This window comes from Salvia splendens, chromosome 11 (assembly GCF_004379255.2).
Source record: "Salvia splendens isolate huo1 chromosome 11, SspV2, whole genome shotgun sequence".
NCBI classification, from domain to species: Eukaryota; Viridiplantae; Streptophyta; class Magnoliopsida; order Lamiales; family Lamiaceae; genus Salvia; species Salvia splendens.
In genome coordinates, this window is record NC_056042.1 from 28,763,731 (window position 1) to 28,779,649 (window position 15,919).

Genomic DNA, 15,919 nt, shown 5'->3' on the forward strand with positions numbered 1-15,919 from the left:
TGGAGACCGCCGAGAGCTGCGACACCGCCTGCAAATTTTTTTTTTTTCCTTAATTTATTTCTATAAATACAACCTATGTCTCTCTTTCTTTCACACCATTCTAATCTCCACTCTAAATTTTTCATTCTAATTCAATTAACATATATCAACAATTGATAAAATAATATGACTTGTGGCTGTGTGGCTATTATTGGGCTGGACAAATTTTTGTGGGGGTGGAAGAATTTTTATGACTATGTCTTCGCGGAACTGTGGCTATACCACTGCACTCTAATTACAGTATAACTTAAATTTGTTTACTAACGTGCTCTGTATATTACTCTATTTATTGCGTATATACCTTGAAAAAACCCCAATCTAATCAACAGACTCAACCGTTAGGTACAAAAAATCATTTTAAATTTGTTATGAGGATTGGGGCAAAACTGCACAATCAGTCAAGCTCGGTGTTAGCCGAGCTTAATCGTGCGCGGCAGGGACTGATATACTGTTAGGTGATTGATTGCAGCTCGGTGTTAGCCGAGCTTAATCGTGCTCGGTGATTAGCCGAGCTTGCTGGTGCTCGGTATTGGCCGAACTTAGTCGAGCTCGGTATTGGCCGAACTTAGTCGAGTTCGGTGTTGGCCGTTGTTATTAACTGATGCATAGACAAACGTGAGCCGTCGGATGCGATTAGTTAGTTAGCTTAAATGACAGCCGTTGGATTTGTTTTGGTTGTTAGATTAGTGTTATATAGAGTGAATAACCGAGCTGTGCAAGCGGAGTGAGAGAAAGATTTTTCATCCATCAGTTTTGTAATCTTCCACAAGAAATTGAATACAAGATTTCCATTAATTCTCCGAGAGTTGTTCTTAGCTTTATTCATTTTCATATCGAGTGTTTGTTCTTCTTGTTCCGGAATCGATCTTGTTGTGATAGCAAGATTGAGTCGCGTATTTGCTACCATTACAAATTGGCGCCGTCTGTGGGAAAAACGAAGAAGGACGACGCATTCAACAATGTCTACCACGAAGTTCGACGTTGAGCGGTTCACCGGCGAAAATGATTTCGGCCTGTGGAGATTGAAAATGAAAGCTGTTCTTATGCAGCAAGGAGTCTGGGATTATGTCAAATCCAAGGCGGATGAGGAGGAGATTCAAGGAATGGATGCGGCGAAATCTCAAGAACTGGAATACAAGGCGTATAGCTCGATTGTCTTGTGCCTCAGCGATAGAGTCTTGAGGGAGGTTCAAAAGGAAGATGATGCCGCAGGAGTTTGGGAGAAGTTAGAGAAAATCTATATGGAGAAGTCGATCTCAAATAGATTGCATCTCAAACAAAGGTTATTCAATTTCAAGTTTTCTGACTCCAAGAACTTAGCAGATCAATTAGAAGATTTTCGCAAGTGCATAGATGATCTTGAGAGTGTGGATGATGCCATGAAAGATGAGGATAAAGCTTTGATGTTATTGAATGCTCTGCCTCAGAGTTTTGAGCAATTCAAAGACTCAATACTTCTTGGAAGGGATTCGAAGGTGACTTTAGAGGAGGTATATTCTGCATTAAAGCTGAAGGGAATGCAGAAATCTGTCAGCAAGCAAATCGATCAAGCTGCTGAAAGCCTTAATGTGAAGACTGCATCAAAGAAACAATTCAAATTCAAGAAACCCTCATCTGATAAATGGAGACCACGGGGTGCGAAGGAAGGTGATCAGAAGGAGTCAAGAAGTTGTTTTTGGTGTAAGAAACCAGGACACATCAAGCAAAATTGCTTTGCTTGGAAGAAAAGACAAGCTGAAATTCACAAAGCAGATGGTACAGCAGCTATCACTGAGGAAATTGAAGAGGCAAGAGCTCTCAATGTGGTGGAGGATAGTCCATTATCAAGGCTGTGGATCATGGATTCAGGTTGCAGTTTCCATATGTCCTCCAACCTTGACTGGTTCCAAGATTTAAAAGAATCTGAAGGCTCGGTGTTGCTAGGAGATGATCATGTGTGTGATGTAAGAGGTGTTGGGAACATATGCTTGAGGATGGAAGATGGATCACTGCGAAAGCTTACTGATGTAAGGTACATCCCATCCATCAAGAGAAATTTGATCTCATTGGGACTTCTTGAGAAGATAGGTTATAGATTGACCCTTTATGGTGGAGAAATGCTTGTTACAAAGGATGGCCAGACGATTATGAGAGCTATCAGAAGTAATGTACTCTATTATCTACAAGCTGAGCCTATTGATGGTTCTGCAAATTCAACTCAACAAACCATCAATTGGCATACAAGGCTCGGGCATGTAGGAGTTGCTGGGATGATGCAGTTGGTGAAACAAGGCATAATTCAGATGTCTGAGTCTGATGTACAAAGACACATTGGATCTTGTGAGGAGTGCATACTTGGTAAGAGCAAAAAACTGCCATATGGAGTGGGCAAGCACACAACGAAAGAGCCTCTCCAATATGTTCACAGTGACATATGGGGACCTGCACCAGTGAATAGCCTTGGAGGAGGCAGGTATTTCTTATCCTTTGTTGATGATTTTTCAAGGAAGGTTTGGATAGTAATAATGAAAGACAAGTCAGAAACATTCCAGAGGTTTCAAGAATGGTGTGTAGGTGTTGAGTTGGAGAAAGGAAAGCCATTGAGGTGTCTTAGGACTGACAACGGGCTTGAGTTCTTGTCCCATGAATTTGATGGATTCTGTAAAGATAAGGGGATAAAGAGGCACAGAACAGTCCCTCACAACCCACAACAAAATGGGGTTGCTGAGAGGATCAATAGAACCATTCTTGAAAGGGTGAGGTGCATGTTAATAGCGTCTGGAATGTCTAAACCATTTTGGGGTAAAGCAGCCTCTACTGCTGTTGTTTTGATCAATAAATGTCCTTCAGCTGCCATTGAAAATCAGACCCCAGACAGCAAATGGTATGGATCTTATGGGGATTATTCAAAACTGAGGCCATTTGGGTGTAGAGCTTATGCTCACATAAAGCAAGGTAAATTGGAACCTAGAGCTCTCAGGTGTGTAATGATTGGGTATCAGATGGGAGTCAGTGGGTACAGGCTGTGGTGCTGTGAGGAAGGAAACAAGAAAGTGGTGGTTAGCAGAGATGTGATCTTCAAAGAATCTGAAATGCCTTTCCTCAACAAGGATAATCAGAAAGTTCATTTTGAGGTGGAGAACCAGAGAGTAACTACAGATGTAACTCAGACTGATCTAAATGCTACATCTGATGTCAGTGGTGGTGGAGCTTCTGGAATGCAAGCTGAAATCAGAACACCAGAGAGAGTGATTGCTAGAAACAGAGCAAAGAGGAATATTAAGCTCCCTTCTAGATTTAATGATTATGACATGATGCACTATGCACTGGCAGTGGCTGAACAGATGGATTACCATGAACCTTCATCTTATAAAGAAGCAATCAGAAGCCCTGAAAAGGATCAGTGGTTGTTAGCTATGCAAGAGGAGATTGATAGCTTGTATAAAAACCACACATGGATCTTGGTACTGAGGCCTACTGATCAGAAAACAGTAGGGTGCAAATGGATTTACAAAAAGAAGGTTGAGGCCTTCAACAACAACCATATCAGGTTCAAAGCAAGGTTGGTGGCTAAGGGGTTCACACAGAGGGAGGGTGTGGATTACAATGAAATTTTCTCACCTGTTGTCAAACACAGCTCCATCAGGCTATTACTTGCTATAGTTGCTCAAAGAGATTGGGAATTGCAACAACTTGATGTTAAAACTGCTTTTCTCCATGGTGAACTTGAAGAAAAAATATACATGGAGCAACCACCTGGTTTTGTGAAGCCAGGAGATGAAAAGAAAGTGTGTTTGCTAAAAAGAAGTCTCTATGGTCTAAAACAAAGCTCAAGGCAGTGGTACCTGAGGTTCAATGTGTTCATGCAGAAGATTGGGTTTGAAAAATCTTTGTATGATCACTGTGTGTTCATCAAGAGAAGAGGTGGAGTTGCTGTAGCGTATCTACTGTTATATGTAGATGATATGCTGATCTCTGCAGAGCATAAGGAAGAGGTGGAGCTAGTGAAGGCTGATCTGGAATCTGAATTCGATATGAAAGATCTTGGTGATGCCAAGAAGATTCTTGGGATGGAAATTATCAGAGATAGAGATCACAAGCAGATATGGCTGACTCAAAGGGATTATATCAGTAGTGTGATCAAGAAATTCCAGATGGATCATAGCAAACCAGTGAGCATGCCCCTGAGTTCACAGTTCAAGCTCAGCAGCAATCAAAGCCCTAAAGATGATGAACAGAGAAGAGAAATGGATAAGGTCCCATATGCAAACATAGTGGGGAGTATCATGTACACCATGGTGTGTACAAGGCCAGATATCAGCCAGGCAATAAGTGTTGTGAGCAGGTACATGGCTGATCCGGGTATACAGCATTGGCAAGCTTTAAAATGGATATTAAGGTATCTCAATGGCACTCGGGATTATGGCATACTGTTTGATGGAAGTAAGAATTTTGATACACAGCCTCTATTGGGATATTGTGATTCTGATTTTGCAACTAACATTGACACAAGGAAGTCCCAATCCGGCTATGTTTTCTGCATGTATGGAGCTGCTGTAAGTTGGAAATCGAGTTTGCAATCTGTGGTGGCACTCTCAACAACTGAGGCAGAATATATTTCCATGGCTGAGGCTGTAAAGGAGAGCATGTGGCTGAAAGGAATCTGCTCGGATTTTGGAGTCGATCAAGAAGCTGTGACTGTATTATGTGATTCAAATAGTGCCATATGTCTATCAAAACATCAGACATTCCATGAGAGGAGCAAGCATGTGGATGTTAAGCTTCATTTTGTAAGGGATGAAGTTGAAAAGGGCTCAGTAAAGATTGAGAAAGTAGCTACTGAGCACAATGCTGCTGATATGCTAACAAAGGTGTTACCCGGACTTAAGTTGAAGTATTGCATGGATTTGGTCAATCTGATTCAGCTGGAGTGATTGTGGAAGATGGAAATGCTCTGTGGATTGTCCAGTTGTGTCCCAAGGTGGAGATTTGTTATGAGGATTGGGGCAAAACTGCACAATCAGTCAAGCTCGGTGTTAGCCGAGCTTAATCGTGCGCGGCAGGGACTGATATACTGTTAGGTGATTGATTGCAGCTCGGTGTTAGCCGAGCTTAATCGTGCTCGGTGATTAGCCGAGCTTGCTGGTGCTCGGTATTGGCCGAACTTAGTCGAGCTCGGTATTGGCCGAACTTAGTCGAGTTCGGTGTTGGCCGTTGTTATTAACTGATGCATAGACAAACGTGAGCCGTCGGATGCGATTAGTTAGTTAGCTTAAATGACAGCCGTTGGATTTGTTTTGGTTGTTAGATTAGTGTTATATAGAGTGAATAACCGAGCTATGCAAGCGGAGTGAGAGAAAGATTTTTCATCCATCAGTTTTGTAATCTTCCACAAGAAATTGAATACAAGATTTCCATTAATTCTCCGAGAGTTGTTCTTAGCTTTATTCATTTTCATATCGAGTGTTTGTTCTTCTTGTTCCGGAATCGATCTTGTTGTGATAGCAAGATTGAGTCGCGTATTTGCTACCATTACAAAATTAGTAGTTGAAATTATAAACATGATGATTTGTCATTGGTGACATAAGTGTACGTACTAGGTGAGAACAAAATGATGTGAAATACTCCCTCCGTCCAGCACTACTCGCACATTTCCTTTTCGGCACGGAGATTAAGGAATGCGTGTATAGCAAAGTCAACAATTGCGGTTGTAGGTGATATTTTTTACTAAAAATGGAAAGAGTGTAAATAACTTGGGACACCCAGAAAGGAAATAAGTGTAAGTAGTCCGGGACGGAGAGAGTATTATTACATGAATTGAGCCCAAGATTATGAATTGATTCAACAAATTACACTCCTACACCATATGAATCGATGACCACGTGAAGACATAAACAACCTCAGATACGATGAAAAAACTTGTGTCCAATTTCGCACACACGAATCCACCTCGTCACCATCCCCTCCCCACAAATAAAAGTTGATTGAATGGGAAAATAATACTAGTGCATACATACATACATACATAGATGGGGAGTGGGTCCCAGAGGTCGAAACGATCCGCTGCTTTCCACGTGGAGGTTTCCTCCAATAAGATAGCGATCTCTTACGGTGCAGTGGACCCACATAGAGGAGCCCGCCCCCGCATGGCAGTCAGACCACATCAGGTGAACTTCACGTGCACTTTCATCTATGGATGTCATCTCACTTTATTTTTTTCTCCTTTTCTATTAATTCTACTTATGTCATTTCCAATTTTAATATTTATTCACGAACATGCAATTGATATGGCCTGTGTGAGTTTTAGCGAACATTATCTTCTACAATTATTTGTTTTCCATTCCAGCATTGAATTAAGCTATGTATCAGTCGCTTTCATGATTTCCACTAAAAAATGAATGGTTATACTATGATTTTCTATTGGTTGGCATATATATTAACCACCAAAAGTAATAGGACGAATTCATTGTCAGATCATATCATACACAATTTTGGTTTATGTTAGCTCGTCTATTTGTGTACTTATTTTATACTCCACCCATATAAGGTTTTACATAGTTGTAGGAGTAATATTTTGAAGTTAATGAATGTAATTGGTAGATACCAAGATGATTCCTCTATTCTAAAATCAATCATTTAGTGGAATTTAAAGATTTTTGGAATGCATGATAGAAATCTACTGTATATAGTTAGTTAAATTAAAAATACCTATATAAATAAGCAAACAAGTGGTACAATGTTAAGTTGGTGGCAAATGTGTTGAGCAGTTTCTGAGAGCATTGTGGTGGCAAATTAATATTGGTGGAAGAGTATACAAATTAATGATTGAATATAAAGAGCAGAGCAGAGCTGAGCAGCGCAAAAATAATAACCTGAAGATATGGGCTTAGGGTGAGTGGAAGTGATAAGTAACAGATGCAAATGTCATGCAACAGACTGAGCCTTCTTGCCTTAGTACAACTACATTTTTTTCTCTTTACTACGACGTTGTTTAGCTGTCTATAATGTGATAGTACTTGTTTTGATTAACGTTTGATACTGGTGCATTAAAATGACAACACATCTTAAAGTAACATCATATCACCATTCCTAGCCAATCATTTGCACGCGTGGACGAATAATCAGCTGTCATGTGACAATCATAAAAAATGCTCAAGGGTAAATTTTCTCGGCCAGCAATATCCAATACACTATACAACAATTTTTCTCGGCCAACAATATCCAATAGATTGTTGTCTAGCGTTTATACTATTGTTGTGTAGCGTTTATAATATTGCTGGATACGTGATGTCACAGTGTAACTTTTTAACACAAACTACGTTTGATATTGTCATACAAAGCGGTCTTACACCATTGTTCACATGATATAGCGTTTAAGCTTTGCTCATTTGTCAATCAAAAATAAAAAGGCAAATAAATAAAGTAAAAGCTTTCCTTAAAATGCAAACTTAATAATATCCTACACTGTATAACTTACTAAAGTTTTGTCTCACGTGAGTCACGTCCAATATAGTACTAGTAAATAAGGTAGGAAATTAAGTTATTAATATTTCCCAAAATGTCGATATATTTTAAAGAAGAAAATTGGATTTTTGAAAAATAAAATTTAGAAATGAGAAAAGCTTGACCACTCACACGATATACAAGGATTTTTACGCACACCACACAAGGGTGTGTTCGCGAGGACGGAGGCAGAAATTAAACTTAAGAGGGGCAAAAATATACATAAGCAAAAGGCCATGTAGCTGCCCACTGCGTTGAGGGTTGTCCGATCCTTCACTCTTTCCCTCCACAAAGTAATGTTGTCATGCCATGCATGTTTGACTCTTATAGATTTTCGTAACAACATCTCTATTTTTTACATTTATACGAAAGACATCTTATTATGTCAAATTTTAATATTGAAATTTCTCTAAGACTCATATATTTAAACATTTGATATGACTCTGATCCTGTATAGTAGGAGTAATACATTATTGAAAATCAAGATGTTGAATATATTCAAATATTTGAACTGCAAAACCATATCTAATTTTATGTATACTCTTTAGAAAATATTTTATTACTATTATTGTTGTTATAATTTCCAAAGAAGTGTTACACTGCACGCACATCTTATATGAACATCATCTATGAGAATCTCTTGTATTTAATGTGTGTCTAGCTTTATTTTATTTTATGTTATGCATTTAGTTTATTTCTAATAGTATATTAAAAATGTTATTAATATTTTTTATTTTATAAATCACATAATACTAGTCACATTTTAATTTGTTATTTTATTTATTTATTTGAAGTGACAAAGAAAATGAATAAACTAAACTTCAATTTTTAAGAAATTTATACATTTAATGTTACATTTGTAGGTTATGAAATCACAATATGTACTCCATAAAAATAGTAAAATAAATAGTGTTAAATATATATTAAACGAGAGTAGTGTTAACAATTGATGCACACAAAAAAATATGTAGCAAAATGTCTCGTTGTTAATTTACGGTCTATATATTATTTTACAAATCTAACCTTTAAGTTCATATTACTACTATTATTCAACTTCAACTACGGTGCTTATCAATATTCTTATAAAATTCTTATTCACAACTTTTACATACATAGTCAATCGAAATACGAAGCACACATATTCCAATCTAATTAAACTTAAATTTTAACAAAGTATAGATTATGAAATTAAATTGATCATTTCACTTTGTTTGTTAAAGCTCAAAACAAGATGGAATCGAACAACCGAAATTAACGATCAAACTAATACAAATTTCCAGACTTATTAATTAAGAAAATTGGTGCAAAGATATGGGAGGATGAGGAAGATAATGTCCAAACTTTTTTTAAAAAAGTGAGGCCCCATCATTTTATTAGGTACATGTACATCCTTGTTTATTACAACCAACCATCAACACTTTGCCTCTGCACATGGTCACTCTACAACATGCATCTGACACTTTCATATTCATCACCAAAATCCTAAAATAATATGTTTTGATATCCATACAGAAATTAAATTTGCAAGCCAGAATTATGATTATTTATGAGCCAAATAGTTAAATCAGGAGGCAAAAGCCTCTCATTTATAGCTGTACATTTGAATTCATCAAACTTAATTAATAGCTTTCACCAATATTACCCACTCGCATGTTGGAGTTAAGCCCTAGGCATGATCAAAGTCATCAAACATTTTTTTAATACTATCATATTTATAATAATGTGGTTTTACCAATTCATTTTTAAAATTCTAATTTAGTCAAATTAAATTTGGAAAATCGAAAATGATGACTTGCATAACGGTGATAGAAGGGGGCATCAAATCCTGCAGTGACAACTGTATAATTTTAACTTTGAAGAGTAAGTGGTTGGCATGCTGAATTTCTGATGCACAGTTATAGTGTATGAGAATATTATATGTTCATTACTAAATAAAATAAATTAAATAGAATAGGATATATAGTGGCCGACCTTCACTGCACTACTAACACCCAGCATGCTTATTATTAACTGCCCCATAAAAAAATAATACAAAAGCGGATATGGATATATATGTTTGCATAATTAATTTGTAAATTATTAAATTCCTACTCACTTTTTTTTAATTAGGTGAGTGTTTGATTTGAGTGGTAATGTATTATTGATAATATAAAATGTTTGTTATTATAGTAGGTACGTTCGTACTTAATTAACTAATTAGACAATTAATTGTTTTTTTTTGTTAATGTAGGGTTGATTATTTCTCCAATCTATATAGAAAATTCCAAAAACTTATACGTATGATTTTACTGTCCTTAATTTATGCATATTATGAAAAAAGGAATGCTAATCTTTAGTCATAATCCTATAATCTATCCTACATCGCAATCAAACAATTAAACAACTAACACAAAACTACAAAATCCAAATACTTCATTCCTATTCTATGATATCAATTTTATCAATCACATCCACTAAACTAAACTTCTAGCTAGTCAATTAGTATTTTAACTTTTAAGTGAGCTAATACATTAATTTCATAAAATGTCAGAAATCACTAGTGCTGATCAAACTCCCAAAAGAGAATAACTTTGATCTTATTCAGTGGCATCAAAATTAGGAGTAGAAGAGTAGAAGCAAACTAATTAAAGGTGAGAAAAGTACCCTCTCTCACTCTCTCTATCTCTTTGATGATTTAGATCTAAATTTTAGAGGGTCTTTCGATTGAATGTGGACAGGCAAGATGCAGAGGTGCATCCATGTATAGTTCAATAATTATGAAAAAGTTAAAGTATGCCACAAAATTGGAGTACAAGGATGCATATATGTTTCTTTGTATGAATGCATGCACGTACACAAACATTGAAAGAGAAAGTTTTGGCTTCACATATATATTCTCAATCAGAAATGTGGCATATTATCTTATGTTTCTTATCTTGAAAGAATACATTTCCAGCCTCCCATCTGTCGGCCTCAACTCCATAAAATTTTCTCATTGCTATTCACATCTAAAAGCTACCCAACTCAATCTTGAGATAATTGACAACAAAAATATCTGCATCAATGTATTACAAAAGTTATTACACATTATGAGTCCAAAGACAAATTGCAAGAGGTCTTCGAATACAATTAATTCTACAAATTGAAATTGGAAACTTCTTGGGCTTAGCCATACGTGGTTGTTGTTGGGCCAGTCCCGGCCATGCATCTAGCCTGGTACTTGGTTGATTGGGCCAGTCCACACTATCTACATTATCCTCGGCTAGTCCAAAACTAAGCTGAATACCCAATTTACCGATTTAACTGAAATCGGAAATAAGATCTTATATCACATACTAATATTTTGCGCTCCATTAGTAATTTTATTACTTCATTCGTCAATTAATTTGTTATAACAATAAATAATGATGTACTACTATTCTAGGTATAATTTTACAAAAAAAAAATAAGTATTTAAGATAGATTAATAATTAGTGGGATAATGTGACAGACGAAAATAATTGTAGGATCAAGAATCTCATTCGGCTTAATTTTCAATGTTGTCATATTGGCAACTCACTTGCTCGGATGAGTGATTCTAAGCAATTAGTTTGATCAACACTATTAAAAATGTGTAAAAGAAGCATGTAAAATTCTAATACCAGTTCTATTCGATCGATTTTATTTATATGAATATTTCATTTCAATTTCTTTTTCTAATTTGGTTTGATAGGAATCCTTTTCTTATTTATTATTATCCTGAAGAAAGATGTGAGTTGAGCAAAATTTCACCCTTTCCGATTTCATCTCCCGCGCCGACATCAGCACTTTTCCCCTTTTCCCAAACTCTAATTCTCCTACAAATATGATATATATTCCACAACCTACCTACTTTTGTTCAAATCATACACCTACAAATCCCCCTTTCCAGGTTCAATGCATCTTTTTTCTCAATTTGTTGAATGCTTGTCAATATTTTTGGATAGATTAGTTAATACATGCGTATATTTCTTGTGGAAGATATGGCCATCTGTTCTTTTTTGGAATTCATGAAAAATGGGGCTAATAAGAAGTTGTATCATTCCTCTGTTTTGGGAATTCATGAAAAATGGGACTAATAAGAAGTTGTATAGTATCATTCCTCTGTTTTGGGGGAATTCATATAAATGGGTAGGGATGTCAATCGGGTCGGCCCATCGGGTTTCGGGTCGGCCCTACTCGGGTTGCGGGTCAATCGGGTGCGGGCTAATCGGGTTGTGAATTTTTTCGGGTTGTAAAAGTTCAACCCTAACCCTAAAAGCTCGGGTTTCGGGCTAGCCCAGCGGGTTAATCGGGTTGCTAGCGATAAGATTAACATGCAATCAATCCAATAAATAACGATGAAAATTAGTTATATTCATAAAATGTAAAATATTTAATTATGATACATTTGAGATATATGGTCAAACTCAATCATAAACATGATCAAATACTAATATTTGAGATATTTCGAGAAATTTGAATGCATGTTGTAGAAATTTAAATATTTTTTTAAGTGAAATTGAAGTTTTTAATTTATTTATCAATTATTATATTAATAAAAATTCAATATATAAATTATATATTTAATATAAACTTGAAAGTTATTTTTTTAGTTATCTATATTATAAAATTAATCAATAAAATGTCGAATTATGAGTAAAAAATTGAATAATAGAAATTTTATCGGGTTTTCGGGCCAGCCCATCGGGTTTTCGGGTCTAGCCCTAACGGGTCGCGGGTTAATCGGGTGCGGGCTAATCGGGTTTTAATTTTATCGGGCTAGAAATTTCCAGCCCTAACCCTATAAATTTGGCGGGCTATTCGGGTCAGCCCACGGGTTGCGGGCTACATTGACATCCCTATAAATGGGACTAATAAGAAGCTGTACTTGCAATTCACATATTTTTACAACTCCATATCTTTACAATATTTTCAACCTAGTGTTGTTTGGATATCTGCCAGGATTGTAGATGCCTTTGAAGTGGAAAAGGTTGTGTTTTGAAGTTTAACTCTACAATTTGAGAGTTGCTATGATTTGTGCACTACCCTCTATATCTTGTTGTATAAGTTCTTCCTTAACCACTGGAAAGGGACAGAGCTTGCAAAGTTCACCAAAGCCCCAATTGGAAACTTTGGAAACACAGCTATTGCATAAGTTCAACTCTGTATCCGAGCTCAAATTAGTGCATTCTCTTCTCATCAAATCAGGCTCACCTCTCTCACATCTCCCACTATCCCGTGTAGCCTCAGTTTGTGCTCTTACCCCCAGTTTCCTCTACGCTCTACGAATTTTTCTGCAAGTAGGCCAGTCAGAAACCTCCGCTTGGAATTGTTGCTTAAGAGACTTTGCTGAAAGTGACACTCCGTTAGATGCCATCTTGTTGTTTCATCAATTGCAAAGGCACAATGTTTGCCCAGACAGTTTTACTTGCTCCTTTGTTCTCAAGGCATGTGTGAAGCTGATGGACCTTTCTCATGGGAGAATCGTTCATGCGCTCGTTGTGAAACTTGGCCTTCTGTTTAACTTGGTTCTTCAAAATGTGATATTGCACCTGTACGCATCGTGTGGGGAGATGAGTGATGCAATTCTACTGTTTGACAAGATGCCACAGCGTGATGTTGTTACATGGAATACGATGATCACGCAGCTAGTGTAGAGGGGCGATATTGCTTCAGCACACCGAATGTTTTTGGAGATGCCTGATAGGAATTTGAGGTCGTGGACAGCTATGATCGCAGGTTTTGTTCGTTGTGGGAAGCCTAAGAGGGCTATTGATATCTTCAGAGAAATGAAACAAGTGGGCTTGAAACCTAATGAAGCAACTGTGGTGGCTGTTCTAGCAGCCTGTGCAGATTTGGGTGATCTTGATCTTGGGAGGTGGATTCATGATTATTCGGATAAGAGTGGGTTTACGGAAAATGTCCTAGTTTGTAACAAACTGATTGATATGTATATCAAATGTGGATGTTTAAAAGCTGCAAGAGACGTTTTTGAGGGTATGAAGAAACGAACAGTTGTCTCATGGTCAGCCATGATTCAAGGTCTAGCACTCCATGGAAACGCTGATGAAGCTTTAGGCCTTTTCTCCGAAATGATTCAAATGGGAATGAAGCCCAACGATGTCACATTCATTGGCCTTTTAAACGCTTGTAGCCATATGGGATTGATAAGCGAAGGACGTGCATTCTTTGCCAGGATGACCACTGATTTTGCAATCACGCCGAGTATTGAACACTATGGCTGCATGGTTGATCTATTAAGTCGACGCGGGCTGCTACAAGAGGCGTATGAGTTCATAAAAAAAATGCCTATAACACCGAATGCAGCCATATGGGGCGCCCTTCTTGGTGGGTGCAAAGTTCACAAGGACATCGAAATGGCTGAAGTAGCAATGAGACACATCCATGAGCTCGACCCCCACAACGATGGCTACTACGTTGTGCTTGCAAACATATACTCGGAAGCAAAGAAATGGGAAGATGCAGCGAGAGTGAGAAAGATGATGAAAGAGAGGGGGCTAAAGAAGACATATGGCTGTAGTTCGATTACAATCAATGGTGTGGTCCACGAATTTGTTGCTGGTCAATCGATATTCGAGAAATGGAATGAATTGCTAGTACCTTTGAGGCAGAAAGGCTATGTACCAAATACCTCAGTTGTTCTACTTGACATGGAAGAAGATGAGAAAGAGAGGTATGTTTTTGGTGACAGTGAGAAACTAGCACTGGTTTTTGGTCTCATAAACTTGCCTCCACGAGAAACGGTTAGAATATTCAAGAATCTTCGAGTGTGTGAAGATTGTCACGCTGCGTTTAAGCTGTTGTCTGAGATTGTGAAGAGAGAAATAGTTGTGCGTGATCGCAATAGATTTCATACTTTTAAAGATGGCTCTTGCTCTTGCAAGGACTATTGGTAGTTAGTTACCATTCACTTGTTATTGTATATTCGAATGTTCTTCACTTTGATTTTTTTTTTTTTTAAATTAACTTCATATATTTATATCATATATATGAAGGAGGAAATATAGTTAGGACTTATTATTATTACTATAAAACCGAATATGGTTTCTTTTAGTTTAAACCTGGAAGGAATGAAGTTAATTTGAATGAATCCATGATAATTCATTGTTCAATAAGATGGACAAAATCTTCATTATTCCAATAAAAATCTTCATTATGTTCAATTAGACGAACTATTTCCTTCATATTTCCAAATAGCACAGTTGCGGTTCACTTTGTCTCGGAATCAGCAGCTCTGGAACCGAAAAACTAATTTTTGCGGACGTAGCAAAATGAAATAAAAAGACTATTGATTATGGACAGAGGTATTATTATTTTGTCGTTTAGGGCCACCATGAGGGTATGGATTGTGCCAACTATATAAACACAACAACAACAACAAAAAGACATAGAAGAAGTAGGCAGCTTTCAGTATCTCATGTTTTTTTTATGCCTCCACTCAATTATTGTCTGCCCATAAAAAAACTATGTCATCTACTGACTCCTGTCAAGCATCAAGAAGAGCAATAAATTATGTCCAGATTCATCAAGCTTGGGATTGGATCTTTCAATTTCAAAATGTGCGTTCCTAATATGCAATGTAAGCAAGATCAAATAGCTGTTAATCTACGAATGACATACATATGTATCCAAGAATCTGTTTATTTTTGTTGCACTCATTATTGTCTGGCCGATTTAGAGAAACTGTCAATCATATAAATATCATAAATAATGGTCTCCAGCTTGCAAATTGCATATATAAACTCTACTCAAAAGATTTTCTTTACTTTTCATTTTTTTTATTAACACTAGCTACTCGTGTCCACTATAAGGGGCGGACAGCCTAGGGCTGGCAATTTTCGACACGACACGATAATCTGACATGAATCCGCACGAAATTATTGGGTTGGGGTCAAGTCTTATTGGATCCGTGTCCTTATCGGGTTGACCCATTAAGAACCCGATAATTTCGGGTTGGGTTCGGGTCGGATGCGGGTCGGATACGGGTAACCCATTAACAAATAATATTATTATTTTATTATTATTTAAAAAATATATATTACTTTAATTTTTTAATTTCTTATAAATTAGGTTTAAATAGTATAAAATGAATTTTAATTATGTAAATTAGGTTAAAAATTAAGGTTTAATCGTGTAATATTAGGTTTTAATCGTGTAATATCAGGTTCGGGTTGTTATCGTGTCGTGTCAACCCATATTATATCGTGTCGATAACGGGTTCGTGTCGGGTGCGGGTCGTGTTCGGATTTGAAGGTAGCAGGTCGGGTTCGTGATCGGATTTACAGTTTCCTTAACAGGTCGGGTTTAGGTTATGCCTTATTGGGTCGGGTCATTATCAGGTTGACCCGATAACGACCCAATCCGCACGATTTGCCAGCCCTAGGACAGCCCCCTCCCA

General features: G+C 37.1%; 1 pseudogene; it reads left to right on the plus strand.

Moving 5' to 3' along the window:
- Positions 1–11,281: 11,281 nt before the first annotated feature.
- On the plus strand, positions 11,282–14,500 carry LOC121754214 (annotated as a pseudogene).
- The last annotated feature ends 1,419 nt before the right edge of the window (positions 14,501–15,919 follow it).